This window comes from Megascapheus bottae, chromosome X, assembly GCF_031878675.1.
Source record: "Megascapheus bottae isolate mThoBot1 chromosome X, mThoBot2.hap1, whole genome shotgun sequence".
Classification (NCBI taxonomy): domain Eukaryota; kingdom Metazoa; phylum Chordata; class Mammalia; order Rodentia; family Geomyidae; genus Megascapheus; species Megascapheus bottae.
This window is the reverse complement of record NC_143547.1, coordinates 7,696,965-7,710,460: the sequence shown is the minus strand read 5'-3', so window position 1 is coordinate 7,710,460 and position 13,496 is coordinate 7,696,965. Positions and strand designations below refer to the sequence as shown.

General features: G+C 43.4%; 1 protein-coding gene across 5 annotated transcripts in view; it reads left to right on the top strand.

Moving 5' to 3' along the window:
* Window positions 1–366: 366 nt before the first annotated feature.
* Bclaf3 (BCLAF1 and THRAP3 family member 3) overlaps window positions 367–13,496 on the top strand; it is a 54,501-nt gene continuing 41,371 nt past the window's right edge. For 2 of the 5 annotated variants that reach the window (XM_090325936.1, XM_090325932.1), the window contains exons 1-2: window positions 367–542; window positions 2,641–2,774. The gene's annotated coding sequence lies outside the window, so the exon portion shown is untranslated. Of the gene's footprint in view, window positions 543–2,640; window positions 2,775–9,428; window positions 9,491–13,496 lie in introns of all 5 variants that reach the window. The other 3 variants (XM_090325933.1, XM_090325935.1, XM_090325934.1) reach the window with 3 other exon arrangements.

Genomic DNA, 13,496 nt, shown 5'->3' with positions numbered 1-13,496 from the left:
GGACCCCCCCAACCTCCAGGAACCCGAACGATCTGGTTCGTTCAGGTCTTCCCCATTGCGGGGGTGGGCGCAGGCGCAAGAGCTCTAGCTGGACTAGGCAGGTGGTGGCCGAGGACGCAGGCGCAGTGGAGCGAGCAGCCAACGTGCGAATGGACGGCAGAGGGCGCAGGCGCGCGAGCTGAGGCTATTTGGGCGGGGCATCGTGGCGGAGAGTTAAGGGGTCCTTGAGAAAGCGGCCTTCTATGTGAGCCTGAGATAGTGGGCAGGGCCAGGTTGGGGGTTGAGCTTAAGCCGTTCCGGAAGGAAGTGGTTCCGGGTCTCCCCGTGCGGCCGAGGCAGCAGTAGTTCCGCTGCTCTCAGAGGCGGCGGCTGCATGAGGGGCGAGGCCTGAGTGGCCAACGGCTGAGACGGCGGCGGCGGCGGTGGTGGCGGCAGCGGTAGTGGCGGCGGTGGCCGTGGCGGTGGCAGTGGCGGGGATTTCCCGGCTGGGTGAGAGGCCGTGGAGAGCGGACGGGGCGCTGAGAGCAGAACCGACGAGGAGGGTGTGTCTGTTGTCCGAGAGGGGCGGTTCTTCGGGGTGGCGGGTGCGATGGTGGGGACGGGGGCTCGGGTTTGTTGGGAACCGGGCCTGTGTGTCTCCCACTCCCCCCCCCCCCAAGCCGGGGAGCCTGTGCGTTTCCCAGGCGGTGGCGGCCCAGTTCCAGCTCCCCCGCGTCCCTCTGGCAGTGCGAACCGGGTCGCCTAGGCACCTGCTAACGCTACCTCGGGTCTTTTTCCCATGTCGTCGGACACGCTGCGGTGCGGAGGGCTCGGAGCAACTGTCACGGGGACGGAGTGGGAGAAGGCGCCTTGTTCTCACGGGGGCGGTGCACGCGTCGCCTGAGCGACCTGAGCCGCGGGCCCCCCCCTCCCCCGCTTTGTCCTCCGGAGAAGCTCCTGCCGCGTCGCGGCCTCCCCCCACCCCCCCCATCATGCCTCCAATGAGTAGGGAACGCTGCTCCTGAGCGAACATTCGCGACTTCAAAAACTTGGCTTTTCACGAACGGCTACTGAAAATTGGCGCAGCTCATGGGCTTCTGGGTGACGTATTTAGGGAACTGGGCCACTATCGGGGCTGTCTTGTCAGTAGGTAGGGAAGGAAAGAAATGGGAGCAAAACTTCTCCCCTTAGTTTTCTTTCGAGGTGTTTTTTTTTTTTTTTTCAACTACCTCCTAAGCAATCGGTTTTCTTTTCTGGAGTAAATCATAAAGTACAGGTAGAGAAATCAGAATCTCCTCAATTTCTGGTTAAATAACCTTTGCAGTATTAAAAAAAACAAACATTTTTTTAATTTTGTTTGTGGCAGTCCTGGGGCTTGAATGCAGGGCCTTGAGCATTTGAGCACTGTTCATGAGCTCTTTTACTCAGAGCAAGCACGCTAACACTTGAGATACTGTTCCACATTTAACTTTTTAGGGAATTAAGTCGAGATGAGAGTCCAAGAGACTTTCCTGCGCTGGTTGGATTTGAACCACAATCCTCAGGTCTCAGCCTTCTGAAGTAACCAGTATTATGGGCATGAGCCACTAGCACCTACATTCACTGTTTTTCCCTTTTCTTTCCACCTGGGATTCGACCTCTTTTTGGTCCGAGACAGAGACTTCAGCTAGGTGCTTCATGCTTTACCACCTGATCCTATTCTCCAACTCCTTCCCCCTTTTTGAAAACAAGTCCTAAGGCAAGAATTTGAAAAACCTTGTCTGTGGATTCATAACGAGTGTTTTATTTTTATTTATTTTAAGAGATGAAGTTCTCTTGTTGCCCAGGCTGGTCTAAACTTCTCTAGCTCCAATAATCCTCCTATCCCAGCTGTCAAAGGACTGGGACTACATGCCACTGCTGGGTTATAGTGCTTTTTTTAACAGAATTTTGCATAATCAAGTTTTATTTATTTTTATTTTTTCTTCCCTTCCCTCTCTTCTCCTTCTGTCCCTCCTTCTCTCTTTACTCTCCCCTGCCCCCCTTTTTTCTTGAGAATGCTATGGAAGACTCATACCCAGGACCTGCAGCATGCTACACAGTCATTCTATTTCTGAACTATGCCATATCCACAGTAATGCTTTTATGGGGTGGGGGGGTCAGTTGTGGGGTTTGAACTCTGGGCCTGGGTGCTGTCCCTGAGCTCTTCAGCTTAAAGCTAGTGCTTTACCACTTAGAGCCACAGCACCACTTCTAGTTTTCTGATGGTTAATTGGAACTAAGAGTCTCACAGACGTAGGTGCCCAGGCTGGCTTTGGATCATGATCTTCACGTCTCAGCTTTCTGAGTAGCTAGAATTACAGGTTTGAGCCACCGGTTTATTATTACTATATTTTGTTAGTAAAAGTTTCTTTTGAATTCCTCCTAGTTTCACAACCTCCTCACAAAAATCTTTAAAGTTCTTTTTGGTTGTTTTTCCTTATATTGAGTGATTGTAAGGGTCAAATGCTATCTTGTACTGAGAGCAGGTGCATTTTCAGGATCCTCATTTTTAAAGTAAATATCCACGTTCAAAAGTTGGTTTGAATCTCAGTACTTGGGATTCTGAGGTAGGAGGATTGCAAATTCAAGGCCAGTTTGGCAACATGCTTGTGTCTCATACTTGTAATCCTAAATATTCAGGAGGCGGAGATCTAAGGATCACAGTTTCAAGCCAGCTCATGCAGAGAAGTTCAAAAGTCAGTGAAACCAACAAAAAGCTAAGAGTGGAGATGTGGCTCAAGTGATAGAAGACCAACCTTGAGTGAAGTAGCCAAGTGAGTACTGAAGCTCTGAGTTCAAGCCCCAGTAAATGCACCACAAAAGAGAAAAGACACTAAAATCCCTTTTTCCCACCCACCCACTTACACTCCCTAAGTTTGAAGTGTTATATTCCTGCCCTAGATTCTATTCAAAACAATGTCAGTGGGTCTGGCAGGTGGGCAGGGGAGGGGAGCTAGCTGTGTATTATAACATGTATTTAGTATTCAGGGCCTTGTGTTCAACATTGAGAACTATACAGCAAAAAAAGAAGCAGTGTCAGAGTTATGAAACTAGGAGAATGAATGGATCTGTATAAATGTTAAAAGAGAAAATATTTAAAGACACTGTATAAAGCAAGGGGGCTGGGAATGTGGCTTAGTGGTAGAGTGCTTGCCTAACCTGCATGAAGCCGCGGGTTCAATTCCCCAATACCATGTGCACAGAAAAAGCTGAAAGCAGTGTTGTGGCTCAAGTGGTAGAGCACTAGCCTTGAACAAAAAAAGACACTCAGGGACAGTGCCCCGGACTGGCCCCATGATTGGCCAAAAAAAAAAAGTAAAGTGGAAGTGGGCAGATATAAAGTTAAAACATAGTCCTTGAGCACCTGACAAACAATAGTCTTTGTGCACTACAGGCTAGAAACTATCCAAGCAGCTAGCATGCATAAAATCTGATTTCCAAATTTAGATGGCAATTTTAGATGTGATTTAGTATGTCAACTACTCTTGAGTGTGCTGAAGACCAATCCTGAAAGTACTTGTTAGATGGGAAAGTGTTAGTGTTGGAGTCCCACAATATGGAGTCTATCTTGACATATGCCACGTGGAGCAGATAGTTAACCTTTCTGCCACTTGGTTTCTCCACCTATGAAATAGAGGTAACCCCATATTACACAAGTACTTGTGAGGATTAAATAAGATAGTATTTAGTATTTGTAAAGCACTTAGCAAGCCAAGAATGGTTTATGACCATTATTGTTATATTTTTTGGTGGGTCATGGGGCTTGAACACTGGGCCTGGGTGCTGTCCCTGAGCCTTCAGCTACCACTGTACCCCTTCAGCCTCAGCTTCATTTCCTGTTTTCTAGTTGTTAATTGGAGATAAGAGTCTCATGTTCTTCAGTGCCAAGGCTGGCTTTGAACCTCCATCCTCAGATCTCAGCCTCCTAAGTAAGCTAGGATTGCAGGCGTGAGCCACTGTGCCTGGCTGGTTTAAGACCGTTCTTATCACCATAGACTTGGCTTCTCTGGGAAAAACGTTCTTCCTGGTCCCTAGTGTTCGCTGGCACTTAGTAATATTTGCTAAAATGTTGTGGAATGTGACCAGTGATGAAAATTCAACTGGTACCATAAAAAGGAAGTAATAAGTAAATATAGAATATTGGAGTTAGTATTAAGGGACAAAAGATAATAGTACTTTTTTTTGCCAGTCCTAGGGCTTGAACTTAGGGCCTGAGCACTGTCCCTAAGCTTCTTTTCCTCAAGGCTAGCATTAGCATTCTGGCATTTGAGCTACTATACCACTTGAAACTTTTTCTGTGTATGTGGTACTGAGGAATTGAACTCAGGGCTTCATGCATGCTAGCAAGCACTCTACCACTAAGCCATATTCCCAGCCCTCTCTCACTGCTGTTCTACCTTAGGTTTCTAATGCCAAATAGTCTCTTCTTATCAAGAATAAATCTACCCAAGTTGATCCCATTTAAGAATCTCCTTAGATTCCCTTACTATATACTCTGCTGCACCCAGATTTTTTCTTTACCTTCCCAGACTGACTGTTTAAAGGAGTTATTAATAGCCTTCAGTGTCTCTACTTTGTACTTTATGCAGCATTTGCCTTGGATGTCTCCCTTCTTGAAACACGTCTCTATTTTCTGACATGATATGTCTTCACACAAAGTTCGTCTTAATCTCTCTTTGCTAGTTTCCCTTCCTCCAGAGGTTGATGTGTTTGCACACTTGGTCTGGAATAACTAATATTTGGAGGTTTGCTCTAGTACCCTATGAAACAATCTTGGCCTAGTGCTTTCTTTGAGATGGTTCCTTAATAAATTTCTCTCTCTCTCTCTCTTTCTCTCTCTCTCTCTCTCTCTAAATCAGAATTTTTTTTTAGAATTTATTAACATTGATTTTTACATCTTTATTTTTTGCCAGTCCTGGAGCTTGAACTCAGGGCCTGGGCACTGTCTTGGACACTTCGACCTTTTTCTGTATATGTGGTATCGAGGAACTGAACCCAGGGCTTCGTGCATGCTAGGTGAGCACTCTACCATCAGGCCATGTGTTTGGCCCAATTTTTTTTCTTTTGCCAATGCTTTTTGCTAGTCCTGGGGCTTGAATTCAGGGCCTGGGCGCTGTCCTTAGACACTTCTGGCTTTTTCTGTGTATGTGGTACTGAGGAACCGAACCCAGGGATTTGTGCATTAGGTAATCACTCTACCACCAGGCCATGCTTTCGGCCCCAATTTTTAACTTTTGCCAGTGCTTTCGTTCTTTTATTTTTTTGTGAGCCATGGGGCTTGAACTCAGGGTCTGAGCACTGTCCTTGGGCTTTCTCAAGGCTAGCACTCTACCACTTGAGCCACAGCACCACTTCTGGCTGTTTTCCGTGTATGTGGTACAGAGGAAATTGAACCCAGGGCTTGTGCATGCTAGGCAAACTCTTTACCACTAGGCCATGTTCCTGGCCCTTGCCAATGCTTTCTAATTTAATGAGGTAAATTTAGAGATTTTTACTGTTTAGCAAAATATACCTCTCATTGGGATTTAAAATTTTATTTGGTAGGTATCTACAAAGTAATCCTTCATGATTTTAATTTCCCTTTATTTCAGTGATTATTGCCTCCATAGTATTGATTATTTTATGAATTTTAATTTCTTCATTTTTTTCTTTTCTTCTTCCTTCCTTTTTTTTCTTTCTTTTCTCTTTTTTTCTTTTTTGCCAGTCCTGAGCTTTCTCAAGGCTAGCTCTCTGCCCTTGAGCCACAGCACCACTTCCGGTCCTTTCTGTTTCTGTGGTTCAGAGGAATTAAAACCAGGGCTTTGTGTATGCTAGGCAAGCACTCTACCACTGGGCTGTACTCCCAGCCCCTTTTCCATTTTTCATTAATACAAATACTCATACAGACAAAATCAAAAGAGAATATAGTAGTATTTAGTAGTTTGTACTTAATGACATAATTTTAAATGATCTCTTTTTTTCTTTTTTCTTTTTTTTTTTTTTTTTGCCAGTCCTCGCTTAAGCTCAGGGCCTGAGCACTGTCCTTGGATTTTCTCAAGGCTAGAACTCTACCACTTTTCTTCCCTTCCTTAACCCACATAATTGTCAATCTACTTTCTGCTTTTTTTGTCGGTGGTGGGACTTGAACTCTGGGCCTGGGTGTTGTCCCTGAGCTCTTCAGCTCAAGGGTATAGCCCTACCCCTTGAGCCACAGTTTTGAGCTTCCACTTTTCTAGTTGGAGGTAAGAGTCTCCTGGGACATTTTAGTGCCTGGACAGGCTTTGAATCGTGATCCTCAGATCTCAGCCTTCTGAGTAGCTAGGATTACAGATGTGAGCCACCGTGCCTGGCTTACTTTCTGCTTTTATGGATTTACCCTGTCTGGACATTTCACATAAGTAGGATCACACAATATAGTGCTCTTTTGTGAGTGTCTTCTTTTACTTAGCAAAACGTATTTCAGTACATTGCTCCTTCTTATGGTCATATTCCATTGTAGGGGTAAACTATGTTTCCGTTCTTTTAGTTATCACTACATGCATGGTTGTTTCTGTCATTTGGCTGTTACAAATTTGTGCCTGTGATCATATAGAATTTTATAAGTACATTTACCTTTTTTTGCTTATATACCTGGATTAAAATAGTTGGACCATGTGGTAGCTATATATTTTAGCTATTTGAGTAACTGCCAAACTGTTTTCTAAAGTAGCTATGCCATTTTACATTCCCACCAGCAATGAATGAGCAATCCACTGTGTCTGTATCCTCAAAACACTTATTATATGTCTTTTTGATTATAGCTGTCTTTATTGGTATGAAGTGGCATCCATTATGATGTAGATTTACATTTGCCTAGTGACTAATGATGTTATATGCCTACTGGCCATTTACATTACATAGGTTTGTGCTGGTCCCACGGCTTGAATTTAGGGCCTGGGCTCTATCCTTGAGATTTCTGCTGAAGTCTAGTGCTCTATCACTTGAGCTACTGTTCCACTTCTGGATTTTTGGTAGTTAGACAGAAGAGTCTCATGGACTTTCCTGCCTGAGCTGTCTTTGAACTGCAATCCTCAGATATCAACCTCCAGAATAGCTGGCATTATAGGCATGAGTGACTAGCACCTAGCTATTTGTGTGTGTGTGTGTGTGTGTGTGTGTGTGTGTGTGTATACACGTGTGTGCGCGTGCTGCTAGTAATGAGGCTTGAACTCGGCATAGGTACTTTCTCTCTTGGCTGGCACCCTACCACTTGAGCAGCAGCTCCACTTCTGGCTTATTGATAAGAGTCTCACAGACTTTACTGGTCAGGCTGGTTTTGAACAATAGTCACTGGATTTCAGCCTTCTGAATAATTACCATTTGCTCATATTTTTGTGTATCAGTTCTGGGTCTTGAGCTCAGGGCCTGGTTGCTATCCCTCAGCCTTTGTGCTCAAGCCTAGTGCTCTACCTCCCAGCATTTTGGTGAATAATTAGAGATGAAAATTGCATAGACTTTCCTGCCTAGGCTGGCTTTGAACTGCAGTTCTCACATCTCAGCTTCCTGAGTAGTCAGGATTACAGATGTGAGCCACTAGAACCCAACTTGGTCCCAAGTTTTATTTTCTGAATTTTTATTCTTATTACAAAGGATGTACAGAGAGATTACAGATACATAAGTCGGGTCATGAGTACATTTCTTTTTTGACATTGTCACCTCTTCCCTTAATCTTTCCCAGTTTCTCCCTTCCACAAGTTAGTTCATTTTTAACATAGTGTCTTGTGAGCAACACTCCTGCAGTTGTTTACCTTTTGCTCCCCTAAGTTTTGATAACCCACAATTTCTCTTTTTTTCCCTTTATTTCTTTAGTTACTGGCTCCATATCCTAGAAAACATTGCCTTCCTTATTCAAAGATAACAAATATTTATTTTGTTTCCTTTTAAGTTTTGTACATTTATCTCGTACATTCAAGCCTGACTTTTTTTTTTTATCTGAAGGCTAGTGCCCTGCCACTTGAGCCACAGTGTCACTTCTGGATTCTTCTGTGTATATGGTACCAAGGAATCGAACCCAGGGCTTTGTGCATGCTAAGCAAGTACTCTACCACTAGGCTACGCTCCTGGCCCCCTTGACATTTTTTTTTGTTGGTCATGGGACTTGAACTCTGGGCCTGATGTTGTCCCTGAGCTCTTCCCTATCCCTCGACCCACAGTGCCACTTTTGGTTTTCTAGTGATTAATTGGAGATAAGAGTCTCATGAACTTTTTAGTGCCTAGGCTGGCTTTGAACTATGATCCTCAGATCTCAGCCTCCTGAGTAGCTAGGATTACATGTATGAGCCACCCATCCTGTCCCCTTGCCATATTTTTAATTATTTTTTTGCAGTCATGGGGCTTGTACTCAGGGTCTGGGTGCTGACCATGAGTCCTTTTGCTCAAGGCTAGTGCTCTACTACTTTGAGCCATAGCGCCACTTTTGGGTTTTTTTGTTTTAGTTTTTTGTCAGTCCTGGGGCTTGAACTTAGGGCCTGGGCACTGTCCTTGGACATTTTTTGCTCAAGGCTAGCACTCTGTCACTTGAGCCATAGCACCACTTGTGGCTTTTTCTGTGTATGTGGTACCAAGGCATCGAACCCAGAGCTTCATGCACGCTACGCGAGCACTCTACCACTAGGCTACACTCCCAGCCCAGTCCTGGGGCTTTAAAATTTTTTGTTGGTTGGTCATGGGGCTTGGAGCTTAGGCCTAAGTGCTGTCCCTGAGCTCTTCAGCTCAAGCCTACTGCCCTACCCCTGGTGCCACAGCACCACTTCTACTTTTCTTTTTTTTTGTGGGTCATGGGGCTTGAACTTGGCCTGGGCACTGTCCCTGAGCTCTTCAGCTCAAGGCTACCACCATACCCCTGGGTTTGGGTGCTATCCCTGAGCTCTTTAGCTCAAAGCTACTGACCTACCCTTGATCTAAGCCCCACTTCCCTTTTCTAGAAGTTAATTGTAGATAAGAGTCTCTGGTCCTTTTGTGCCAGGGCTGGTTTTGAACCTTGATCCTTAAATCTCAGCCTCCTGAGTAGTTAGGATTACAGGCATGAGCCACTGGGCCTGGCTTCCAGGGCCAGCTTCCAGGGCTTTTTAACTCAGGAACTGAGCACTGTCCTTGGGCTTTCTCAAGGCTAGAGCTCTACCCCTTGAGCCACAGCACCACTTCTTCCTTTTTTTATGTATGTGGTACCAAGGAATTGAATCCAGGTCTTTGTGCATGTTAGGCAAGCACTCTACCACTAGGCCAAACTCTGGGCCCCACTTCTGGTTTTTGAGTGGTTAATTGGAGATAAGAGTCTTAATGAGACTTTTCTCCTGGATCTGGCTTCAGGCTATGATGATTAAATTTCAGCCTCCCGAGACGCTAAAAATGTAGACATGAGCCACGGGCACCCGGCTTGAATTAATAACTCGTTTTTTTTCTTTTTACAGTGCTGAGGATTGTTTATGTTAGGCAATGCTCTTGAGTTAACTTTTAAGTATGATATGAAGAGGTAAGTTATTATATGAGTCCTTTTATTCTTTTGTGAATTATCTAGTGGTCTCAGGACTGCATATTGATTTAACCTCTTAATATCTGGTGCATTAATGCCCTTAATATCCTTTAAATCCAGTTCCTGTCTATGTAACAGTGAAGGAGTTTCTACTATTCCTCGTTTCCTCTCTTGGATTTCTTTTTTTTTCTTATTTTGGCTGGCATGGGCTTGAACTCTGGGCCTGGGCACTGTCCCTGAGCCCTTCAGCTCACGGCTACTGCCCTACCCCTGGGCCTGGGCATCGTCCGAGCTCTTCAGCCCAAGGTTAACACCCTACCCCTGAAACCACAGCGCCACTTCTAGTTTTCTAGTGGTTAATTAGAGATAAGAGTCTCTCTGAATTTAGTAACCCAGGGCTGGCTTTGAATGGCCATCCTCAGATCTGCTTCCTGAGTAGCTAGGATTACAGGTGTGAGCCACTGCACCCACCATCCTTTTTCTCTTAGGACAGTGATTCAATACATAGTCCTTGAGCTCATTCATCCTCCTCCTCCTAAGTTCTGGAATTACAGTCATGTACCACTACATTTGATTATAATCTTTCTACTCTGTCACAAAATTCAACAATTTTACTTTAATCTTTCACCCTCATCCTTATCTTTTTTTAGAAAGATATATGTGTGTGTGTATGTGTATGTTCATGCATGCGTATGTACAAGTATATGCATGCGTGCATACTTTTTGTCTGTGTGGGAGGTAAGGGGGTTCTGGAAACTGAATCCGGGGCCTTTCCCATCCTAACCATACACTCTGCCTCTGAGCTATACTATCTGCCCCTACATATTATGAAATGCACACTGTCAGCTGGATGCCAGTGGTTCATGCCTGTAATCCTAGGCACTCAGGAGGCTGAGATCTGAGGATCATGGTTTGAAGCTAGCCTGGGCAGCAAAGTTCCCTTGAGACTCTTATTTCCAATTAACCACTCAAAAACTGGAAGCGGTGCTGTTGCTCAAGTGATAGCCTACTAGCCTTGAACACAAAGAGGATCAGGGACAGTGCCCAGGCTCTGAGTTCAAGCCTCACAACCAACAAAAAAAAATACTCAGTCATTTTGCTGACTTTGATTAGATGAAGGTCATATCAGTTGATGTCTCAGGAAGGGCTAATGAATTCTGGATTTCCCACATTATTTTGTATTTAAAGTTTTTCTGTTGCTGTGGTAATTGCAGAATATCTTGGCAGATATGAAACCCAGGATTCATGCTTCCTTTCATCGAGGGTTGTTCCTGGGACTGGAACTCAGGGCCTGAGCCCTGTCTTTGGGCTTTCTCAAGGCTAGAGTTCTACCACTTAACCCACAGCACCACTACCGGCTTTTCTATGTATGTGGTACCAAGGAATCAAACCCAGGTCTTCGTGCATGTTAGGCAAGCACTCTACCACTAAGCCAAACTCCTGGCCACTCATTGAGGCTTTTAAAAATGTTTTTAAAATGTTGTTTTTCGCTGTGTTTTATATTTAGGCTTTGAAAAATCTGCTGCCGGTCTAATGGTTTTTCTTTTACAGTGATAGGGTTACATAGCAAGCTTTCTACCATTGATCTTCCTCCCAGCCCGGGTGTAATTCTTTTGCATTTATAAGGTTTTTGGATTTTTTTCCCTGAAAGTCTTGATAATTTTATCTTTATCTTTGAAATTAAGTACTTTATACTAGGTTGTTTCAAAGATGACTGAGGAGTTTTTGAGGAGTACCTGGTATAGATGTGTGGATTTGGGTATTTCGGATTTTATTTCTGAAAGGTTTTTTTTATGTCAAAATTGAATTCAGGGCATTGCATGTTATGTGCGAGTACTCTACCCCTGAGTGGCATCCACATTTATACATCTTGGTTTTCTTGAATTATAATTTTTTAATTAAAGAATTTATTAACATTGATTTTTACATCATATTTCAAATGTCATGTTTAACAAACAAGTATTCAAGAAGGGAATCTCTATATGCATTTATACTTCTTGGTTTTCTTGAATTATAGTTTTTAATATTAGTTATGTTTTATTGTTTCATTGTTCTTTTCCAAGAACGATAATCATACTATTTCTACTGCTTTTTCTCTGACCTGTGTTTTTTCTCTCCCCTTTTTCCCTCTCTTCCTTTCTCCTATTTTCTTCCTCTTCCTTTTTTTTTCTTTTCTCAGTACTGGAGATTGAACCCAGGAGGACCTTGTACATGCTAGGCAATTGCTGTATTACTTGATATACACTTATACATTCTTAGTCCTTTTGATTTTGTTTTCTTTCTTTTCCTTTTTTTTTTTTTTTTGGTTGGTCCTGGGGAGTGAACTCTGGTCCTGGGTGCTGTCCCTGAGCTCTTCAGCTTAAGGCTACTGCCCTATCCCTTGAGCCACAGTGCTACTAAATGGTTTTCTGGTGGTTAATTGGAGATAAGAGTCTCACAAACTCCCAGGTCCAAGGACAGTGCTCAGGCCCTGAGTTCAAGCCCAGGACTGGCCAAAAAAAAAAAAGAGTCTCATGAACTTAAGTGCCCGGGCTGGCTTTGAACTGCGATCCCCAGATCTCAGCCTCCTGAGTAGCTAGGATTACAGGCATGAGCCACTGTGCCCAGCTTTGATTTTATTTTATTTCTATAATACTGTTTCACTGACTTTGGCCAGACTGGCTGCAAACTGATGATCTTTCTACCTTTTCCTTCTAAGTATCTGGAATTACATGTGATATGCCACCCTGTCTGGCTCTTTTTCACCACCAATACTGAGGTTTGAACTTAGGGCCTTGTGGTTGCTAAGCTGGCACATTACCATTTGTGCCACACTTTTAACCCTGTTTTCTTGCTATTTTTTTATTGCTTTCATGTCTTACTGGTTATTTTTGAGATAGGGCCTTATGAACATTTCTACCCAGGTTGACTTCAAACTTTGATCCTCTTGATTAAGCCTGCTCAATAGCTAGGATGATTATAGACAGGAGTCACTAAGCCCACCTTGATAAGTCAAGAAGACCAAGGAAATGAGTATTGGATCTGATTTTGTTAGTATCTTAGTTTGAACAGTTTGGTATAGTAGCAGGACTGGTGATGGAAAGCTGTATTAGCAAAGGGTCTAATAAGAATGAGAGGAGAAAAAGTACAGGTAATGATTGTAGCACACAGGTAGCCTTTTGAAGAATTTAGCTGTTAAGGGATAGATAGGGGCGATAACATCATAGTATTGCAGGTATGAACCATTGGTGCCCAGCTGTGTTATTTGCATGAAGAGAGTATCAGAAGCAGGAATGAGGATGTGGCTCAGTGGTATATCATTTGTTTTTTTTTTTAATATTTTTTATTGTAATTAATAAAAGGGTTACATGATATTTGCCAGATAGAAGGTGCATTAATTCACATACATTGATACCCTTTCACATGTCTTGGTCTCCATTACCCTTCCCCCCACCTCCCCCTGGTATATCATTTGTATAGCACATGTGAAGCCCTGGAGTCCATGCTCAGCACTGAAAAAAAAATCAGAAGCAAAGTAAATGTTTAATATTGCTTAATCAGGTGTTTATATATATAGTGAATAATAAGTCAGCAATTAGGTATTAAGATTTGTATAATTTTATAGATTGACTAGCAATTTAAAAAAATATGATATTAGGTTGCATGAAATGTTGATGCACATGGCAAAATGAAAGGGTAGCAATTGTTGTGTTAGATAGATTAATTCTAGACAATTAAAATTTCCACTTATTTAGCAGTTATGTACCATATACTAGCATCATTTTTTTCATAATTTAATACAGAAGTCATCAAACTATGGTATGTTTGGCTGGCCAAGCCTAATTTTTTGCCAGTTCTAGGCTTGAGCTCAGGGCCTAAGCACTGTCCTTGAACTTTCTCAAGGCTAGAGCTCTACCACCTGAGCCTCAGCACCACTTCCAGCTTTTTTTTTCTATGTATGTGGTACCGAGGAATCGAACCCGGGTCTTCATGCATGCTAGGCAAGCGCTCTATCACTAGGCCAAAC